This window comes from Gossypium arboreum, chromosome 5 (genome assembly GCF_025698485.1).
Source record: "Gossypium arboreum isolate Shixiya-1 chromosome 5, ASM2569848v2, whole genome shotgun sequence".
NCBI lineage: Eukaryota > Viridiplantae > Streptophyta > Magnoliopsida > Malvales > Malvaceae > Gossypium > Gossypium arboreum.
Genome location: NC_069074.1, coordinates 20,693,460 through 20,717,589, shown reverse-complemented (window position 1 = coordinate 20,717,589; position 24,130 = coordinate 20,693,460). Strand labels below are relative to the sequence as shown.

At 29.4% G+C, this 24,130-nt stretch overlaps 1 long non-coding RNA gene across 1 annotated transcript; it reads right to left on the bottom strand.

Moving 5' to 3' along the window:
* Positions 1-6,147: 6,147 nt before the first annotated feature.
* LOC128292670 (uncharacterized) lies at positions 6,148-9,420 on the bottom strand. The gene is made up of 2 exons (XR_008282625.1): positions 9,158-9,420; positions 6,148-6,481 (listed from the first exon to the last, which is right to left on the bottom strand). It is a non-coding gene; the product is annotated as an uncharacterized LOC128292670 (long non-coding RNA).
* Between the last annotated feature and the right edge of the window lie 14,710 nt (positions 9,421-24,130).

Below are 24,130 nucleotides of genomic sequence, written 5' to 3'. Positions count from 1 at the left end.
TGATGAATAGATGATGATGTAATGGCCTAAATTCAAGGTTATCAGAATAGTGGTTTCGTAACCACAAATCCGATTTAAAGAGATATTTATTTCAATATTTTTGCATGAAAATTGATATGATAGGAAAATCGTATGAAAATATTGATAAAAAATTTTTACCGATTTAGTGGTTAGTTAGAAAAAGAAATTATTGAAGAAATTGGGTAAAATAAGGTATAAGGACCTCTATCTCGTAAGACCGAGTCGAAAATAATTTTATAAATATTTATGAAATGTTAGTAATGTGGTATTAAAATTTCGTTAGGAAATTTTAATGTTTGGACAGTTAATTAAATGAAAAGGACTAAATTGTAAAAGGTGTAAAAGTGGATAGAATGATTAAATAGCTTAAGTGTCTAATGAGAGAGGATTTAAAAGGTAATTAGACCCAAAATTTATTTGGGCTGGACGGCAAGGGCATGGAATCAGCAGGAAATTTGATAAACTAAGGGTAAAATTGAAATATTGCAAAATTAACTAAATAAAGCTAGGACTAAATAGAAAATATCTAGATTTCTCTTCATTTCTCTTCAATTCTAGCAGCTAAAAACGCCATAGGAGGGTTATCTAAGCTGGTATTCCATAATTTTTTTCACCAAGTGAGTTAATCCTTGCCTTTTTCTTGTAATTTTTGTGTTTCTAAGACTTTTACAACTAGGTCCTACTATTAAATTCATTAGTTTTTGATTTCATGGATGAAATTGAAAGTCACCATGGTTGAGTTCTGTATGTTTATGATGAAATAGAATGAAATTAAAGCTTTAATTTGTTTATGATATGATTTTATTAGGTAATTTCAATAGAAATTGATTTTTAGGACCTAATTGTGAAAATATTTGAAATTAAAGTCTATTGCTGAAATTTTGATTCCTAAAGGTTGTAAACTAGTTTAAAGTGACGGAATAAAGTGTTAATTGAGAAAAATCAGCTCAATTTAGAGGCTAATTGAGTAGGGATGAAATTGTTATTTATTAAAAGCTTAAGGGAAAAATGGTAATAAACAGCTTGCACTAAAACAATATTGGACAGCGGCAGTAGACTAAATTTGAAAAATCACCATAAATTTTAGGAATCGAATTAGAAGATGAAAAAAATATTAAATTAAAGCTTGTTGAGTCTAGTTTCTCATAGAAGAAACGGTGTAAGCAATGGATCTGTAAATCATGAGATATAATGAATTTTGTGAGACAAGATCAGAATGAATTCGAGTTCCCCTGTTCTGACTTTTAAAAATCATAAAAAATTGAATAAAAATAATTATGGGCTTAAATTTATATGTATAGAATCTTGAATGAGTCTGTTTTCAAGAGAAACAAACGAGAATATCATCCGAATTCTGTATGAAGAGATAATTAATTTTTAGTGAAGAAGGGTCAGAACTGTCAGATAGCATAATAGAGGTGACTTTAAAGAATAAACTGTACTTATTGGCTAAACTAAAAATTCTGAAAATTTTAAGGTAAGAATATATATGAGTCTAGTTTCAGGAAAAATTTACGGACCTTAATTTGGAGTTCTGTAGCTCGAGTTATAAATAATTTAGTGACTATGACTCAAATAGACAGCTTTAAATAAACTATAAATAATAATAATGAAATTATAGAAATTGTTGCATATGAACATGAAATGTATTAAATTGATAATTAAATTTATTTATTTAGATCCGAAGATTCAAATATGAAGCTAGATCGAGGAAAGGAAAAAGTTCAGATTAATAGATTTTTGTACACGAACAAGTATCAAGGTAAGTTCGTAACTTGAATTATATTCTTAAATGCTTGAAATGCATGTTTTGATATGAATATGATTTGAATGTTCATTATATGAAATTTTATGAAACATTGACATATTTGATAAAAGAGAAAGAAATCCGATTGAATGAAAGGAAAATTGATGGATCTCTCGAAAAGGAATTGACGGTAAAAGGATCTAGCCGGACGGTGACCCTATCCCGATATAGCCCTCCCAAGAATATGTGGAAATGGATTTAGCCGGACGGGTGATCCGAATTAGGTCTCAATTTAGCCTCGACTGGTAATTCAGATCCAAGCTCATTAGAGTAAATGTCGTTGCAGGGATTTAGGTGGATGGTAATCCCGACAATACTCTATGAGTTTATATTGCGAGGATTTAGCTCGCACGGTAATCCATTGCAAGGTTGAGGTTCTCGGAGTGTGCTCTCGAAATGGTAATGCGCACATGAATATGAATTGACGGACGGAATTGTACACTAAAAGTGTATCGAAAATCCATCGAAATTCGATAAATTCAACGGGATAAATATGGAAAAATAACAAGGAAATGGAAATCATGGTATTGATGAGCTCATCAATCATAGTATATATTATTGGTACGTGGAAATTATTGTACTAACTTGAATGTTGAGTTTGTACATGTTAGGGTAATAATGCATTGAATGGATATATGAATGTTTATTGTATTGTATTGAAAATATTAGGTAAGTATAATTCTTGTTACATGAGCTTACTAAGCACAAAGTGCTTACCCTGTTTTGTAGTGTTAAGAGCTCGGAGGTCGAATTTGGTCGGAAACACATCACGCTATCAACCTCAGGATTTCGGTATATAAAAAAAAAACTTTATTTTGGAAATCAATGGCATGTATAAGCTAATAAAGTAAATGATTCTGTGAGATGAATGTAAGGTCAGCCAATGGTATGGCTAACAAATCTTGGTTTTGGTATGCGATGATGTTATCTTATAAATATGCGTGAATATATATGCGTTAACCTATCTTGAAAATATGTTGAATTGGATTGGTTGATGTGGATTATTTTTGGTTTAAAATTTCAAGGAAGGTTAGATATTTATAAAAGGGGTTATATTGAAAATAATAATAATAACTCGTAAACTCCGGTAATACCTCGTACCCTATTCCGGCAATGAATACGGGTAGGGGGTATTACAGATAATGCCTATCAATGCCAAAACTTCATCGACCACAAGCAATTTCTCTTGGAAAGTGGGTGGCTTAATAAATGATTTCACGAGTTGGTCTTCACTTTTAGAAGTTTTTATTTACCCTTATAGCACGATTTTTAGTCTTGCTTATTCATGTAGTCTGGCTTTTGCAAGTGATTTTAGGACAAGTTTGTCGCATCCTCTCTAGTTTGGTGGATGTTTGATTCTTTTTTCTGATTTTTTGCTCACCGTTTTGGACCATCCAGGATCGATTTCTTTATTGTATTAAGTGAATGCAATCACTCTAAATATGTCATGCTCGAGTTGTGATAGAACCAATTATTAACGAGCCATAATATTTTATTGATGCTTAGAGAAAAACATTTATTGTGTTGATAGAACTTGTCTTTTACCGTTTACGACGAGTGTTTATTATTTTTTTCAAATAGAGTGAATTTTGGAAAAAAGGGAAAAGATATTTATGATTTGGTAATAAATGATGAAGTAGGGCATTCACATTTAGAAAAGAAAAAACCATTTGAGAACAGAAATTCTGAAATGTTGGATCTAATTTAGTTGCAAAACGAGAGATATAATCCATGTTTAAACTAACGAATGGTCCCCCCAAAATCTATCAAATCTATACTTGTATCCCTACACGGCCATATTTTAAGACAAAGCAAACGTAGCCTTACAAGCAAATTGCTCAATCTTTACCTTAAAATTTTCTGCCATGACTTGTCTACCCCTCGCACATATTCCATTTCAAAGGCTAAATTGGGTATTTTCGCCTTATATTGACAAACGTCCATTTTCATATCATTTGATATAGTGACCCACTGACCCCATTTTTTGAAACACAATTTTGCACATTTGCGATCATCAGTGGCAGATTTGTTTGCCTCTTCTTTTTTTTTTATTTTATTTTATTTTATTTTATTTCCAAGCGTTCTTGAAAAAAGTGTAGATAGACATTATAATCTTTTATTGTTAAATGTTAGTATTTATTTTATTATCTAATTTAGATAGATTTTGTTATAAATTATTAAATATTAGATATAAATCTTAAAATTATATATGAATTTTAGTTCAATGTATAATTTAATACATGGCATGTTTTGATTCAATTTTCAGAATTCACTAACATCATTATTGATAAAACACCATTTTATGTTTACATATTACATATAAAAATTATTATACTTATATAATATAAAATTAATTGATGTAGTGTACACAACTGAGTCAAAATCAAAGTTTTATAATACATTTGAACCAAAATTAAAATTTTATGTATGTAATTGCATAAAATTAAAATTTATGTATCAAATTATAATTTTGATATTTATCCCGGGGCTTGGTACCAAATAACATTTGTTTAGGCAGACAAAGTCCACCATTAGTGTTTGTAAATTTCAGAGGCCCTCCTATTGTTTGGGCCTAAACCTGTCTGTCCCTACTTTCTTTTATTTCATTAGAAAAGTTCTTCTTCTTCAGTTGTTCCACAAATTTCCAAAAATAAATAAAACAACACGTTTTTTTTTTTTTAAGAAACAAATAGATTGCAACACATTCATGATGTAATGTGATGCGATGTGAAAAATTATAATAAAATAATATAAAATATAAATATATTTAAATTAATATTTATTATTTGTAAAATGAATAGACTTTTAGTAATTCTATAATTGATTTGAAATTCAATTGATAAGTGACACTAATTTAATTAAATTCTTCATAGTAGTATAGATGTACAGTAATTTTAAATAACCGATTTTATAATAAAATATTAATTTGATTTTATGCGAGACTTGTTTAAAACAGTGATTAAAACTCATGTCTAGCAACTAGATGATTTGAGTTTAAATCTTGTCATCTACTCTATTGATAAAAAGAAATATGAATTTAGTAACATTAGTTAATAGAATAAATGATTTCTGGTATTAATAAGTTGTATGTTATCGGCCATTTCCGCCTACCTAATGAGCTGGGGAGTGTTGAAATTTCTAGTGGAGTTGAATGGATTGAGAAGGCTACTGGGATAATGGACCGAAGATGGTTTGAAGGATTTATGATGGCCAATTGGGGGTTGTGGAATGCAAGAAACGACATGTTGCATATCAACAAAGCCTATTTTTGCTGCAGAGTTTGCAGATGATTTTCATCACCCAAAAAAACTGTTTGATTCTCATTATTATTTGATATGTTGGGTTTTTATTATATTATTATTATGTGATATTTAATAATATTTTTATTATTTGATAGTACCAATGTTTTTTTCTTGTGAAGTTGAATGAACAAACTAAAGTTAAACTGTAATTATTTGTAATAGCAGTTAAACAAGTGGAGGAGCAAAAATCCTTATTGGTTGAAGATGATAGCGACAACATTAAAAAAATTTGCAATATGATTACTATTTATTTTCAATTTTTATTCTTTTAGGGAGTTAATGTTTTATTCTATCATTCCTATAATTTCATTTTTTCTTTTATAATGTTTGATTTTTTATTTTTATTTAATTTATTACATATTTTTATTTTTAAATTAATTATGGTTTTGGCACTAAATTTAAAATTAATAGTTTTACCTGCTCTTGAAATTTATATTGTCGTGTATTGCAATATATTGAATAATTAAAATCTAAAATTTTATTTTATATAAATTATAATTCTATTACAATATAATAGCAATTTTGGGAAGATCTATAAGGGTCAAAATAACAACTAAATTTTTATGCCAATTATGCCACTGCCTCAGTCGTACGGGTTTCTTAATTACTACGAAGTTTAGGATTCAATCTTTTGTTTGTAAAACCTCTCCTTTTGTTCATTTGTATAAAAATAGTTAATTTTTATTGTGTAAATCTTATATCATTTTAAAATATTTTATCATTATGTTATTAATTATTAAAACTTAAATACATAAAATCGTCACATATATATATAACCTAAAAGATCATATAAATATATACGTATTTATTGCATTATAGAAACTGCCAAAGTACATTAAAGAGAGCAGGAATCTCCTATTTCAAGTGGTTTAATAATAAATTTAATCACTAATATTTATGTATTTTATTAAAATAGTTTTAATTATATTTTAAACTTTTTTTAATTATTAATTTTCGTTTTTTTAAATTATATTTTAATTAATTTAATAAAAATACCGTTAAAAATTAATAAAATGATTATGAGCTAAAACTCCCCGATACTCTTCCCTAAAATTTTCAAAACGATGGTGCTAAACATACTCTTCTCGATAAGTGAATAAAGCGCCTATATGAGAAATCAATTGCAGGCATACCATCAACAGTCTCCCTCAGTATATCCCCATCATCTAATTCAAAATCTTCCTCTTCCCAGTCATTCCCCGATAAATAATTCGTGGCAGCCGAATTTGTCACTGCGTCTTTAAAAGAAAAATATTTAGAATCCAAAGGCTCTGCCGACTCTTTCCCTCCTCCACCATCAGGGGATCCTCTTCTTTCCGTCTCACCTTCTTCACTGCCCTACCAGCGAATTCTTCTCATAGCGTGACAGTCATAATAAAAAAATAACGTAAAAAAAAATCAAAAAATAATTATGATTACTTACGTTAACTATATAAAATTAAAATAATTTATTAAAAAAGAAGATAAAATGCATATTTCACACGCACTGCTAGCAGCATAAAAAACTAGTTTATATTTTAAAAAACAAATATATATAATGGTAAATAAATATGTTTTATAAATAAAAAACAATATAACAAGCTTAAATAGACTTGTTATATTAAATTTGGGTAAAATTTGAGACTCATATTTTAAGTTATATTAAATTTGAGCACCTAAATATAATATTAAGCTTTGTTTGTTTCAATTGAAAATAACTTCGGAAAATGATTTTTAGAAAATAATTTATTTTTCTGAAAAGTTAATATTTTTGGTGTTTGGATGAATCTGTAAAATATTTTCTATTGTTTGGTAGATTTTTTAAAATATTTCATAAAAGTTGTTTTCAATTAAACAAACATACATTTGAGGTTTTCTTATTTTTCATTGTTTAATTGAATTTATTTTTATCTATAATTTTATATTTTACATTATTTTTGCATATATTAAAAATATTATGTTAAATTTAGATTCATTACAACATCATTTTTAATTACATGACTATTAAGTGAGTATTTTTATTTAAAATATGATATCAATAAAATTGACAAAAAATTAACGATGTCAACAATTAAACTTGACTTTCAAATTTGAAAAGTAAATGGACTAAATTCTTGAAAATAAAAGTACAAAGACTAAGTTACAAATCAAATGAAGTGTACATAGACTTATTATGACATATTTTAACTTTTATACTATAAAATATTTATTATTAATATATTTATAATTGTAATAAATATTTATTATTAAAATATTACTATTAAATATTTTCAATAATCGTGAATAATGTTATTTAAAATTATTATTTTAAAATCTATTATTAAAATAAAATGAAATATTAAATAATTTATTAAAATAATAAATTATATTTATTATATTAATAATTTACTCATCAATAAATATAAATAATTAAATATGTATGATTAATAATATTGAAAATATAATATTTTAAAATTTTAAAAATAAAAATAAAATTTATTATCAATATAATAATATTAAACTTGATTTAAGTTAATTTTATAAAAAAAATTATTTATAGATGAGCTCTTTTTCAAAAATAATTTACGGGTTTCAAAAACTAAGTCATTTTACAGGAAAAAGGCTTATTTTACCTTGATCTGTAAATTATTTTCTGTTAACTAAACTATTTTCTGTGAAACAAACACAAAAAAATGTAGAAAATATTTTTTATAAAACCTTTTACATGTAAACAAACGGACCATTAATGATATACATAGTACAACCCAAACTTAATCTAACTCTACCCATAGACACATTTAGTGTCAGTAGAGTTCTTTAGCTCCACCATAAATATTTACCAAATCTACCATTTATTATTTTAAATAAAATTAGATTATGGCACGTCTATGATGTGAGTAGAAAAATTTCTGTAATAAATATATTTATTAAAAATTAAAATTAAAATCAATTTTAAATTTTTTATTGAAATGGTAACATTAATTCAAAAATAAAAATACAAAAAACAATCTTATAATAATATAATTTGGTATTGTAGTATAGATTCTAAAATATGTGTAACTCATGTATAAATTGAAAAGCTTTCATCGTCAAAATTAGGCCCAGTCCTGGGGGTCGTCTAGAAGTACAGTTGCCTAGAGCCCAAGGTTGAAAGGCGGTTAAAATATTATTTTCTAGTTTTTAATGAGTCCAAAAAAAATTTAACTTTTAAAAGTAAAAAAAAAAAAACTAATTTTTAAAGGATCTAAAAAACATTTATTCAACTTTTAAGAAAATTAAAATCGCATTTTATTGTTTTGCCGAGGCCCAAAAATATAAAAAAGGGCCTGATCAAAATACATGATAATTAGCTTAATTTAGTTATAAAAATTATAATTATCTTAATTATGTACATTTTAGTGGGTTTAAAGTTGAAGGATAAATTGCTTATGTTAGTTGAAGTAGTCAACTCACAATATTTCTTACTTTTTTTTCTTGCATAAGATTATAAGTTTCACTAACTTTATTTTTTCTTTATTTTAGCAATCACAATTTGTTGACTAATTATAGTTAAATAAAGCTTCGTACCTTAGTCTGATTAGGTAAGAAGAACCCCATAAATTTATTTTAATTGAGTTTGAAAACAATCCTTTAATTTTAGATTTAATTGTTTCGCATTATTATTGAAAAATTAAAATATTTATTTTAAGTATAATGTTGTGAAGTAAAATATATATATATTTATTTAATATTATAATATATGTAATATATAAACATAAATTATAATAATAAAATTTACTTTCACATTATTGTTCAGTTTTGTTAAGTTAATTAATGTGTTATTTATAAAAATATAATATCATTTTTACTGGATTTTTTCATTACTTTCAATGTATTAAATAAAATTATTACAATTTTAAAAATTATTAATTTTTTATTTTAAAAGGTTAATATATATATTTTTATCAAAATGTGCAATACACGAGTGAAAAAGAAATAATTACATAAAAATAGTAATATAGGAAAAATAAAATTATAACAAAATTCAATAAATATAACAAAAAAGAAAAAGGTTAATATATATTCATACCAGCAGCAGCCGGGCAGGGAATCCTGGGATGGAAAAGAGAATATGCCAAGATGAAATGGTCACGTGTGAATTGGCACGTGCGTTAAGGGGTTAGGAAGGCTTGGAACTGCATGAAGTGGAGTGGGTAGGTGAGGTTTACATTGCTGCTCCCCACCTCACTAATAATTTTTCCAACCCACCAAATACCCTTGTAAAGGCATGCCTGATATTTATGTGAGATTGGTGAGGGGTCTTTCTGTAATTCCACCCTTTCTTGACTTTTTCATCCCAACTATTAGACTGGCAGTGAATTGTAATCAATATTTATAATTATCACTCTGCACAAAATATCATAAAATATTTATTTTTTGTCCACATGTCTCACTATATTTATAAACAAAAATATATAATAATTTATTAAATCTTTTATTGAGATAATACCCATTTATCTGATGGAAATGATAAAATATCAATTTATTTACATAAGTAAGTTATATATTATACGAGTATTTTTATTTATTTTATATTTTTAAAATTAATAAAATTTGTTTATAACGATAGTTGAATTTCATTTATCATTTGAACTAAATATACTTGTTATAGACATTTTATATATTTGTGTACCGATACTTTTTATATTTATTTATAAAACCTTTTAATGAATATTTGAGAATTATCAAAAATAATTTTATTTGCAAAATAATTTATATGATTATATAAATGTTTTTGATTTTATATATTTTCATATAAAATAAAAATTTATTCATAATAAAATTTGAATTAAAGAGATCATACGTATAAATTTTTTACTATTTAAATTTAAACAATTTTTTATACAAAAACTTAATAAGTATATATATATATATCTTTTTTTCATTTTAATATTGTACATATTTCATATGTTTTTATTAATTAATTCTAAATCATATATTTTATTATTTATTTTATGTTATTTTTAAACATAAATATATATTCTAAATACGTAATTTTTATACAACGCGTATGATAAAATTTCTAATTATAATTATGTTACAAGTTTTTAAAAATTTTATTAATTATTGATAAGATATCTTAAAGCTATTGTATTAATTAAAAAGTTAGGTGAGAAAGGATAATTTTGAGAAACTACTGTTCCAGTTAGGTGATCCTTTAAAGTTTCAAACTTCAATCAAGCTTCGGCTTCGCTTGACTGGGCTTTTTGGTTTGTATTTATTTTATTTTTTTATATTATTTAGTTGGGTCCTAACCTAGGATTTTAACAGATATTATTGAAACTAGTTGAAATTTATATAAATAAAAATATTTAATATTTAATAATTTCTTAACTGAGTTGAAATTTAGTTGGGTTATATTAATTTGTTCAACTTTTTATAAATTTCATTTAAAAATTATAATTAAAGTAATGAATTTTTAAAGAAATAATAAATAAAGGCTCGATAATTCTTCTATGGATGAGAAGTTGATTATTTGAATGGGTAGTGTATTTTATCTAAAGAATGGGATTAAGTTTTAAAAATATTTTTATAAAATTTAAAATATCCCTTCAATCTTTTTTTTTTTTTTTTTAAATCTAAAAGTTTGTTTGGTTTTATTGTAATTTTATTTTCACTTAATTAAACAATTCTCAAACTAGTAAATATTAGATTTTGTTACGCTCAGTCGGGTAAATTTTTATGTAACAAAGAAAAAAATATATGTTAACGAAAAATGAATTGGGTTTAAATGGTAAAATGATTTTTATTGAAACAGTAAAGTTTAAAAGATTAAATCTTACAATATAATATAATATAATATATTTGAATCTTGTTATGTGTAAGTATTTTTTATATTTTATAAGAAAAGATAAATTTATCTTCAAATTTTTATATCTATTGCTTATTAAAAATCACGAGCTTTTAGTAAATTTATGATAGCAAGATAAGTTCGTATTTTTAATATATTTATTTTGGCTAATTATATAATAAAATGCTATTAAATTCGGATTTTTCTTATTAGTAATGAAGTTGGTGTGCTGAATTTAAGCTTCTACAGAAAGAGGCTAAATGGAACAAAAAGTAAAGAAGAGGGCTTGATTGAAAGATTAAAAATTTAAAGATGATTGCATGAAGATTGGATAACTCAACGTAGCTAGATAAAGATTGAAGAATTTTAATATTATTACAACTCGTAATTAATTTAAATTTAATCTTTAGTTTAAATTTGATTTTAAATTATTTAGTGATAATATTTAAGATTATTTTGTGATAATATTTAAGAAAATTTAACTAAATTTTAGCACTAAAAATATATATATACCTAGTGGCTACAGCTAATTAAGAAACACTTTTTTGCCTTTAGGATTTAATAAATTCTTTATTCTTTTTTTCTTTTCCCTTCCTGCATCACTCCTATTCTGTTCTTTCAATTGTTTTTCTTCTATTTTCAACTTTAGGTTTAATTACCTTTCAAGGCCCTTTTCCTTCCCACTTTCTATAATTCCATTTAAACCATTTATTATGATTCTTTTCATGATTAATTAAATTCTTTTTAGTCTTAGCTTGATTATCACTTCAACAAAGTAATCACGAGATATGAACCCACACTAAGTACTTTATAATTTGGAATTCGCTATCTCTTCGGTATATGAGATAGCACAAATTCGTCCCTTAAATTTGATTCGATTTCAATTCAAAAAGCAGGCATTGGGTTGGAATCGTTTGGCGTACAGTTGGGAAGTTGAGTACAAACTGGCGTGTTCAATTGGAAAAAAGTTAAACAACCCACATGGTTGAAGCTGTTAATTCAAGTTAGGCTTTTCAAATCACAAAGGCTGCCGAAGTTTTAAATTACAGGTACGTGCCAAGTGGTTGGAAATTTGACAATGGTCGACTACTAGAGGAAGAGTTGGCGGTTTGAGGGATCCTCGATTGCTATAACCAGCTTATCGCTTGGAAGGGAAAATCTGTTTCAAGGGTCGATTCAAGATTAGAGTACACCGAAGCTAAGACTAAACTTAAAAATATTTTATTTACCAATTTATTTTATTTTCTTAATTTTTTTTGCATTTTTGCATTTGTTTTTTATTTTATTTTATTACACTTCACATTTCCTTATATTATTATCTTAATCGATTTAAACCCCAATTTTTATTTCTTTTTTTTTTCCAGCACTACTACTCATAAGTCGTGGGCACGACTGTGACCGCGACAGTGAATCTGGTTACAAGAAAAGGCAAAATTATATACCAGTCCCTGTGGATTCGACCTTACTGCTCTATATTTCAATTTACTATTATATTTGTCGCAGGAATTTATATTTGGTGGTTTTGACGCCCATCAATTTATTATTAAGTTGATGACTTGATTGAGAATGACACTTAGTAAAATTCTTAAATATAAAATAAAATAATAAATAATATATAATAGTATTTTCGTTGTCTTTTAAAAGATTTTATGTAAAGATTGAAAATACAAAAAACATCACTATGATAATATCTATGACTAAAAATATTTTTAGATCTTTTCTTAATATTGTGTTAAGTCGTGACACTAATTCAGTTAAAAGCATTATAATAGCATAGGTACAAATAGATGATTACGATATCAATTTCTAATATTATGATTTTTTTAAAAGGTGTAGTTTTTGAAGAGTGTTTTTTAGAAAAATTATTATTTTAAAATATAGGGTTAATTGCATTGAACATTCCCAAAACTATGGGGCATATATTAAATTGGCCAATAAACTTCAAAACATTATAATAAGCTCCAGTTTCAAAATTTAAAAATTTCTCAATTAATTTTAAAAATTCTTTTGAAATTGTCAATTGAGTCTTAACTCGGTTAACATTATTCTCGGTGTAAAAGGATGTGGGTTCGAGCGCATTGAGACACGTTTACCATCCTATTTAAAAGTTAGGGGAAGAGTTATAAGTACTTCTAAGCATTGTATAAAAAAACTTTTCAAATTCAAACTAAACATCAAACCCATAAATAGAAGAATAAATGCTTCAACGCACTTAAACCCACATTCTCCTGCATTGATATCAATCGAGATACGACTCAAAAAAAATCAAATTCAAACTAAACACCAAACTATACTAGTATTTGGTATTGAGTTTGAACAAGAGGATGACTAATAATGATTTATATTTCTAAAAGAGGTTAGTAGACAATATTTTTTCTTCTCCTTCTTATATTAATTGTATGTTAAAAACGTAAGGGTGGTAGTCTATATATATTTGTGGATGTTATTTAAAATTTTATTTATCTCTTACTATTTTATTTTTTAATAAAAAATCTACAAATAGCGCTTCTTAAACCTAATTAGAGCCAAGCCTAGATGCAAAATTCAAACAACTTAAACTATTATTGAAAAAAAAAAAAGATAGAAAGAACAAGTCGTAAGTTTCAAACATACCATTAACCAAAAACAAAACCCTTTCAAATCAAAATGATTGTTAGATTCTACAAATATTTATTGTTGAGAACCAATAAAACAACGACAAACAATCATTTTTAATTCATATTTAGCCCCTCTAATGTTTGATTGTAGTTTCATCCCCATGGCAAATGGAGGACTTGATTAGAGTGATATTGATAGTTTGGGGACTGAATTAGAATATTTTAAAATTTAAGGACTAATTTGGAATCTAGCTATAGTTTGGGGATGTTTGGTGCAATCAACCCCAAAATATTATTATTGAAGGGGATTTCATCCTTTTGGGGAGAAGTCCTCAAACTGTCATCTACTAATATAACAACCCATTTTTAGTGAAATCGGAACAGTGGTTTCGAGACCACAAATCTGAGTCTGAAAGAAAAATTATTTTAAAAGTATTTTATAGTCTATCATATGATAGGAATATTGTATAATTAATAAAAGGACCAAATTGCATGAAATGCAAAAGTTGAGTTCTAGTAGCTATAATAACCAAATAGCTATGAAATTCAAAATTTGATGTAATGACCTAAAATTCACGGGCATCAGAAAAATATGTTTTCAAGCATCCATTTTAGTAAAATTAATTCGTAAATATTTATTAAAAATATTTGCGAAGCTAGTTGTGTGTTTAATTATGTTCTAGTTAGGTGAATATGATTTAATTAGGAGTACTTAAGAAAAAGGATTAAATTGGAATTAAGGTAGAAGTTAAATAGGAAATTCAAGTATTTGATGTGAATAATTATTGTATTAATAATTGTAAATTATTTTAATTTTAATTTTCGTAGCTACCATCGAACCGGAGACGTCGGCTTAAAAGGGAAAGGAAAAGATTGTCGGAGAGTAACTTGGGAGAAATTTTGGCTTGTATTACTATAATTCGAATTTAGTTATTATTTATTTTTGAATTTTAATTAATGTGTGTGGTAAGTGGAATTGAGGTAAGAAATGATATTGAATTATGAATTATGTGAATATTTGAATGTATATTGATTGGAAATTGAAAGTGATTTGAACTGAATTAAATAAGTTATTGTGATATCGAATTGAAAATATGAGAATTTGTGATTGGTATGAATTTGATTGAAATTGAATTGAGAAAGTGAATTGGAAACCCTATTAACTAGTCGAGCTAAGTCGGAAATAGTTCGCATGCCATAGGATTGAAAGTGTTCAAGGTTACTTCGACTTCGAGTTGATGAGACACTGGGTGTCATTATATTTCTTCGGATAGATTCGATGAGGTACTGGGTGCCAACTTACTTTGGCATGGTCGATTAGACACTGGGTGTCACCTTATTGTTTTGAATTATCCGATGAGGCACTAGGTGCCATATTAGTGTGTTTGGTTGGATCCGTGTATCCGTCAAAGTCCGAATCACGTTAATAGGGGAAAATGAATAAATTTTGATGATATAAATTCTATTGAATGATTTTATATATGAAATGAAAGAAATATTGATATGAGATGTAGGAATGGAATGAATTTTGAGATAGTGAAATATTGTATGAATTCAATTGTATACAAGTTTGAAAAGTTACTATTATTATTAAATAAATTGATTTAATATGTATCAGTTATTAAAATAATAAAAGTATAAATTGAATAAGTATACTTATTTGCATGATTTACAAATTTGAATTATAATAATACCACTGAGTATAATATACTCAGCGTACGATTGTTTTCCGTACGCAGGTTAGTAGAAGTCAAATGTTCCGTTCCAGCATCCAGAGCCGATCCCGACCTAAAAAACTTAGTGACGTATATATTTCTTTTTAGTAAAGGTGGCCTGTACCTAGGTTATGTATATGTGTCATGGTGGATTTTGGTTGTAATAGATGACATACGTTATTTGAATAGACATATGAAAGAATAAGAAGATAAAATAGCATATATAATATTAAACTTTGTGATCGCGTGATTCGTAACAAGTAATAAATATTTATAATGAAGATCAAACCTAGACTAACTATTATCACGACGAAAAGGCAAACGCACCTATCGAGCAATAGTATAGTAATGGAAAGACCGGGATATCGTACCCAAGGGAACCAAAAGTACTAGTAATGACTGTCTTTTTATTATCTAGCCTAAGAATAATGGGGTTTTGTTTTAACTAACTAATTATCTAAACTACGAACGCACAGAGAAAAGAATTGGGGATTTGCTTTTAGAAGAATCGATTGACTTGAGACAATACCTAAAGAAAAATCCACCTAGACTTTACCTGTTTTTCTGGCTCCGAAACAGACGATTTATTCATTCAACTTGTTCCGTAGAGATCCCTAAGTTATGTTATTATCCCTATTCAAGACTAATAACGTCTAATCCCTAGATTGAATAATCGAGACTTTTCTCTAATTAACACTCTAGGGTTGCATTAACTCGATTTATAGATCCCCTTATTAGGTTTCACCCTAATCCAGCAAAATCTTGTCACCCTATTTCTAGGCGCGCAATCAACTCCGCTTAATTATGATAAAAGTACTCTTAGACAGTGTCTATTTCTCCTCTGAATAAGAGCATGTCTTGAATCAGTATCCTGGGATATCAAAACAAGAATTAAGAACACATAATTAAGAACAAGTTAAATATTTATCATACGATTCAAAAAATAATAACAAGGTTCGTCTTAGGTTTTATTCCCCTTAGGTATTTAGGGGATTTAGTTCATAACTAAATAAGAAAACATCTCTGAAGAATAAAAAATACAAAACATAAAGAAACCCAAAACTCCTGAAGGGAAATTGAGGAGAGATCTTCAGTCTTGATGATGAATCCGGCTTCTAAGATGGATCAGTCGGTCTCATTGGCGTAATTCCTTACCCTCCTTCTCCGTCCCCCTTTTTCTCCTCTTCTAGGGTGTATTTATAGGCTTTGGAATGCCTAGAAGCCCTCAAAAGTGGCCTTTTTCGAATTGGACTTAACTTGGGCTCGACAGGGACATGCCCGTGTGACACGCCCGTGTGCGATTACTGATGTGAGCACACCCGGGGCATCTACGAGTGCAAACCAAGATCTAAACGAGCTGCCTAAAGGACCTATAACTCAAGCTCACGCTAAACATTTCCTAGAAGCTATTTTAGCTTCTAATGCAAAACCTTGGTTCAAACAAGGGCCAATGCTCACAAAATCAGCTCAAGCAACTATCCAAAGGACCTGCATTGTTGGCAAGCTGATCCTAGCTCATTTCCACTCCTCGAGCTCTGGCCCACTCAACTCAGCTCATTTGAGCTCGTTTCAGCTCGTTTGAGCTCAACCGAGCTTACTTTCAACTCCTTCTTTCTTCCTTTCAATAAACTAAGTCTTAATTTAGTTTATAATTAAGTTTGCTACAGCTCATGCCGAAACCCCTAGCTCAATTTCATTTCATTAAGTGTTTTGACTATTTTTGAGCTAATGAATTTACTTCATAAGTTGACTTATAATTATTATGTTTGAATTTAGTTTATTTCATTAAATTGTTTAATTATTAATTATTATGATTTTTATGAATAGTTATATTTTAATTGATTGTGTGTTAATTCATGTAGGTTAGCCGAATGTGGAAGGTACATTCATGAAGAGATGCATGAACGGGAAAGTTCAATGAATGGGAAGATTCATGCACGGCCTGGTTCAATGCTTGGAGGGAATTAAGTTCATTTACATGGGAGGTTAATTACATGTATGTGGATTAAGAAGATACATTCACTTTAGACGGCACACATGCATGAATGAAGGCATTTATTGCATGTTCATGTACGGCCAGATTCAAGCTCCCTTCTAGTTCATGCATGGCCAAATGTATGTAGGTGAAATACATGAATTGTTTGCTGTCCAATTGACTTCCCTAGGTGTCTATTTGGCCAAGAGACACTTTTTGAATGATTCATTCATCCCATGGCCAAATTTAGGCAAGCTATTGAGTTCCCAAGACATCACATTCATCCAAGATGCTTTGCTTACATATGAAGCTGTCCAATGGAGTTCCCATCAGCCGAATTTAGTCCTAGCACATTAAAGACTTGTTCTAGATTATTCTAGTGCATTCATAGCTGAATTTAATTAGTCTTTAAGTTATTAGTTTGTCCATTCGGCTACTACTTATTAGCCTATAAATAGTTTGCACATTTCATTGTAAAGGAACTTTTGCCAAAATTGTTAATGAACATTTGTTATTGTGAGGTTGCTTTCTCTCATATCTCGTACAAGTTTCGAAAGACTTATCTGGCTTGTGCTAGTGGTGTCAATCGTCTTGTTTGAACTTATCACCAATCTTGGTGTGGCGTTCACCTATCCATCTATCCATCTTTTCACCTTAACAATATAGGAACCGGAGTGACACTTCTTAGTGTTGAATCATTCCTGACGTTGAGTTCGTTTTTCCATCCCCCATCTTTCAACTTTCCTTCTTGTAACCAAACCGACCCATTTATCCATCACCCATCTTTGCTACACATAACCGAACCTATTACTAAACTTCCTCTTCTTGAAACCTTCCGCTTATTCTAATCCATTATTTTACTTTTATTACTAAAATCCGAGGCACGAACGACTCTCTTGAACTACGATCGGGCAACTACGTGAATTCGACTCATCTACTCGGGCCGGATCACATCATTTGGTATCAGAGCTTGTAAATTGAGAGGCGCCGACGTTCGTATCAAGATCGAACTAGGTTCGTTAATGAAAAAAATTCAAATTAAAAAAAATTCAAGTTGTAATTTTCGTTCTCTCTCTTGTAATAGTGATATTGTGAAGTATTAAAAAAAAAGAGACAAAAAAAATATACGAAATTAAAAAAAAAAGAAGGAAAGTGTGTGATCAAGATCTATTCTTTTGTTTACATTTTTGTTCCGACCTTCAATCTTTCTTTCCAGCAACTTTTACCCCCCCAAAACGCCACACTACACCAAATATTAATTTTCTTTTAGCCTACCCATACACCGTGACATTTTAACCTTTGTAACCATCTTGAAACTGACCCCAAGGCACAAAGACAAGTCGAAAGAAACAAAATACGAGGTTACGAGAGTAAGCTTGAGTGGTAAAAGGCTAGAGTGTGTGAGAACATTCGAGAGTTAAAAAGCAAAAAACGAGCGAAAACACGAGTGTGAGTGCCATCATTCTTTCTTTCCGAGTGAACTCGTGAAGATGTTGTAGTGAGAACTTTGTGTCTATTTTACTTAACAATTTTCCTTTCAGCGATAACATCATGTCTCGCGAAGAATTTGCAGAATCAGAATATCAATATTTGGTACAAGAAATGCGAAGAATGGTGACAACTAAGTTTGACAAATTGCACGAAAGATTAGATCGTGTGGAGAAAAGAGACCAACGAGCACGAATGTCATCAAGTCAAAAAGTGGATTTGAGAGCATCACGGAGATACACATCCAACGATTACTCAAGAAGAGATTACGATCGAGATTCTTTTTCATCAATGAATTCAATACGAAGAGAAGCTGATTTTGATTTTGAATCCTTCCGAGAAGACGTACGAGATGAAAGATACACCTCTTCGAGAGCTCCAAAGAAAATAGCCACGGAGAGATCTTCATGAAGGATTGTTCGTGAATCATATGTAAATGATTTTTCTTCTTTTGAACAAAAATAATTTTTCTCCTAAATCTTTTGTAACCTTTTGTAAAAAGAAAGCGAGAAAAGAAGAAGACGAAAAGCAAAAAGAGATCAAAAGAAAATAGAGGCAAGAAAAGATTATGAGAGAAAATGAGAGGATTTTGAATGAAATCAAGAGAAGAAACAAAGAAAATGAGAGAATCTTGAATGAAATCGAGAAAAGAAAGAAAAAGAAAAAGAGATTGAGAGTGAAAAAGAAAATGAGATTGAAAAAGAGAACGAAAAAGAGTTTGAGAAAGAAAAAGAATGTGAACAAGAAAAAAGAGTGGAAAAAAAATTGAGATAAAAGAAACGAGTGGTTCAGAAGAAATAGAATCGAGTGAAAATAATGTTAGTGAGCAAGCGAGAATTCTTTCTACTAACACTTATGCTCGATCTTTTAGTGATCTTTCTTTTAAGGTTCCTAAAAGTCAGTGCGACCAAATCCAACTTCGATACCTTCAAAACGAGAGGCTTTTTCAGTTGTTTGAAAAAGGTAAGTCCGTGGACGACCGCCACCCATTGGAAATCGAAGGTAAGGAAGGTAAGGAATCTTTGTTTATCGAATCAAGGCCGCCTGATTTAAAAATTATTCATAAAGATTTTGATGGCATAACTTCTGAAAAACTTCCATCTTTTGATCTGGCTAATTATTGTTCACATATTAATGTTAACGATGTTGATTCAATAGATGCCACGAAGATTTCGTTTTATGACATGTTTTATAATGGTAATTCTGTTGATTCTGTTGGACTGGTTCATCCTGCACAAATTGTGAATGTATGTGATAAAAGGTTTTCACATTTTGATAAGCATGGCTATGTAAATTCTTTGAATTCATCATTCTATTTAGACGTGCCTATTCAAATGATTTGTGATGGATTTGAATTTCTGAAAGGTCGCATGAACACAACTTCTTTGCTCAATATATGTGGTCAAAGATTTTTGCATGAAATATTTAATCTGTTTGATTATGCTCTTCAAGAGAAATCTTTGAATTTCTATGCAAAATATCCATGTTTTGATTGTTTGTTCGACTAGGATTTGTGAAACATGAATGCTTGTGTATTTGTCGGTTTAAAGTCTCTTTGATTCACTTTTGCGACCTATCGTGAAAATGAAATTTTGTTGCAATTTGGGATAAGTGATCAAAACCGAGTCGTTAAGCTGGGAGTAAGCCAATTCGAGTTGTTTCCAAGAAAAGGTAAGCATTGTGATCTTATTGTAAGTAACTTTGTTTTACCTTCTCATCTTCTTCGAGTCTTATCTTTATTTTTTGAAATTAAGCATGTGGCTGGATTACAAAATCAAAACCTAGTTTTTGATTCTGAAAATTTTAATTTTGATCTCGGCATTAGTTTATTTGCCCAACTTTGGATTAAGAAGCTAGAGCGAGATTGTATGTTCTTCTTTCGGTGTTTCCTTAAACTTCTTCATTATTTTGTTGTTGAAACTTTGAAATGGCCTATCCAAAAAGAGGAAGGACATATGACTAATATTTTGTCTTTTCGAGTCTTGTGTGACTTTCAGGTTATTGTGAGCCATTCTACCCCATTCGACGACCAAGAGTCTAATGACGATGAAAGTTTTTTCGCAAGCAAATGGCCCGACTTGAGGACAAGTCGCTTTGAAGACGGGGGGAATGATGTGAGCACGCCCGGGGCATCTACGAGTGCAAACCAAGATCTAAACGAGCTGCCTAAAGGACCTATAACTCAAGCTCATGCTAAACATTTCCTAGAAGCTATTTTAGCTTCTAATGCAAAACCTTTCGAAACAAGGGCCAATGCTCACAAAATCAGCTCGAAGCAACTATCCAAAGGACCCGTGCATTGTTGGCAAGCTGATCCTAACTCATTTCCACTCCTCGAGTCTGGCCCACTCAACTCACTCATTTGAGCTCGTTTCACTCGTTTGAGCTCAACCGAGCTTACTTTCAACTCCTTCTTTCTTCCTTTCAATGAACTAAGTCTTAATTTAGTTTATAATTAAGTTTGCTACAGCTCATGCCGAAACCCCTAGCTCAATTTCAGCTCATTAAGTGTTTTGACTATTTTTGAGCTAGCCGAATTTACTTCATAAGTTGACTTATAATTGTTATGTTCGAATTTAGTTTATTTCATTAAATTGTTTAATTATTAATTATTATGATTTTTATGAATAGTTATATTTTAATTAATTGTGTGTTAATTCATGTAGGTTAGCCGAATGTGGAAGGTACATTCATGAAGAGATGCATGAACGGGAAAGTTCAATGAATGGGAAGATTCATGCACGGCCTGGTTCAATGCTTGGAGGGAATTAAGTTCATATACATGGAAGGTTAATTACATGCATGTGGATTAAGAAGATACATTCACTTTGGACGGCACACATGTATGAATGAAGGCATTTATTGCATGTTCATGTACGGCCAGATTCAAGCTCCCTTTTAGTTCATGCATGGTCGAATGTATGTGGGTGAAATACATGAATTGTTTGCTGTCCAATTGACTTCCCTAGGTGTCTATTCGGCCAAGAGACACTTTTTGAATGATTCATTCATCCCATGGCCGAATTTAGGCAAGCTATTGAGTTCCCAAGACATCACATTCATCCAAGATGCTTTGCTTACACATGAAGCTGTCAAATGGAGTTCCCATCAGCCGAATTTAGTCCTAGCACATTAAAGACTTGTTCTAGATTATTCTAGTGCATTCATAGCTGAATTTAATTAGTCTTTAAGTTATTAGTTTGTCCATTCGGCTACTACTTATTAGCCTATAAATAGTTTGCACATTTCATTGTAAAGGAACTTTTGCCAAAATTGTTAATGAACATTTGTTCTTGTGAGGTTGCTTCCTCTCATATCTCGTACAAGTCTCGAAAGACTTATCTGGCTTGTGCTAGTGGCGTCAATCGTCTTGTTTGAACTTATCACCAATCTTGGTGTGGTGTTCACCTATCCATCTATCCATCTTTTCACCTTAACAATATAGGAACTGGGGTGACACTTCTTAGTGTTGAATCATTCCTGACGTTGAGTTCGTTTTTCTATCCCCCATCTTTCAAATTCCTTCTTGTAACCAAACCGACCCATTTATCCATCACCCATCTTTGCTACACATAACCGAACCTATTACTAAACTTACCCTTCTTGAAACCTTCCGCTTATTCTAATCCATTATTTTACTTTTTATTACTAAAATCCGAGGCACGAATGACTCTCTCAAACTACGATTGGGCAACTACGTGAATTCGACTCATCTACCCGGGTCGGATCACATCAATTACTTCAGGCCGTGTTCGAGCCTGTTAGAATGGCACGGACGTGTGCTATTCCCGTGTGAGTCGTACTCCAATTTTGCCAGATTGACACGGTCGTGTAGTCTGCCCGTGTGAGGAGGTCCAGGCCGTGTTGATTTCGTACTTTGGCCTATTTTCTCCGTTTTTGGCCTGTTTCTCATTCATTTCGCTCTCTTATCCTCTACTAAGTATAAAACATGAGATTAAAGCATTAGAAGCATCTAATTCACCAATTCTAATGAGAAATCATCCATAAAATGCATTAAACATGGGGTAAAAATATGTATAAATTATGGTTTATCTCTTTGAAATGGAAATAGAATGAAATTTCTAAACTAATCATAATGTTTCTTGTGAATGTTTAGTGAATAGATTATCACGTTGATGTCTTGATATATTTTAAATGTAATTGTATATAAAATAGTAATGGTTGTGATATTGGTTTGAATTGGGTATGTTTTAAGTTTGCAGGGTTGGTTAGATGATTATAAATGAATTATATTGAGCCCACACGGTCCGGTCTATACGGTGTGAGCCCTATATTTGTTAAAAATAAATAAATAAAAAATAAAAAATTTAGAATTTCACAATAAATTTCTTGAGCACTCGAATTGGTCCTGATTCACTTCTAACAAGTATTTTGGGCCTTGAGGGTTCATAAAAGTGACATTATGAATGTTTTACAATATGTATGTTATTTATTTGTGTAAGGTTCGTAATATGTCTGAAAGGTCCGATAATGCTCTGTAACCCTGTTCCGGTAACAGTTTAGGGTTAGGGGTGTTACATTTGAGGTCATTATATGACAAATAAATCATTAAGAGGAGTTAGTAGATAAGTTTGATGATTCATCCATGGAAAATTAAATAAAGAAAATGACTAAATTGGAAAGATGAAATAATAAAAGATGAAATTTAATTAAATAAGAAATATCATCACTTTATATCATATTTCCCAATTTAAAGACATGGAAACCCTAGTTATGGGTGTTGAACTCAAGCAAGTTATTTTGGCTTAATTAGGTATGTTTTCTTGTCCCGTTTTTAATAATTTTCATATTTCCGAGATCGTAATAGCTTAATCTAGCTATTTTGAGGATTAATTTGTAAAGTTATCAAAGTGTTAGGATTTTTCCATGGATGAATATAGTTGAATTATGAAATTTTATGGTAGAAAATGAAAGGTTGCTGATAGATAAACAACTTTTGTAAATAGAATTTTGATGAAATTATGATTTATGGACTAAATTAAAAAGTTGTAAAATTCATGGAAAAATTCTAAATTTTTTGAACTACATGGGCTGCTAATGTTACATGTAAAAATCTGCTAGGCTTGGAATAATGATTAAATTGCATGAATTTCATTTTCCGAGCTTAGGGACAAAATCGAAATTAATTAAAAGTATAGGGGCAAAATGGTAATTTTGTCTAAGGTATGAATTGAATTGAATTAAATATGAATTGATGTTAAGTTCATTCATATAGATCCAGATAGGTCAAATACGAAGTTAAAACGAGGAAAAGAGAAAATATCAGATTAGTAGATTACAAATACACGAACACTTGTTGAGGTAAGTTCGTGTAACTAAATTGTGTATATTTATTTGTTTGAATTGAATGTTGTATATGTGAACTGTGAAATTTCTATTTATATGAAATTGATTACATATCCAACAAAGCCCGATA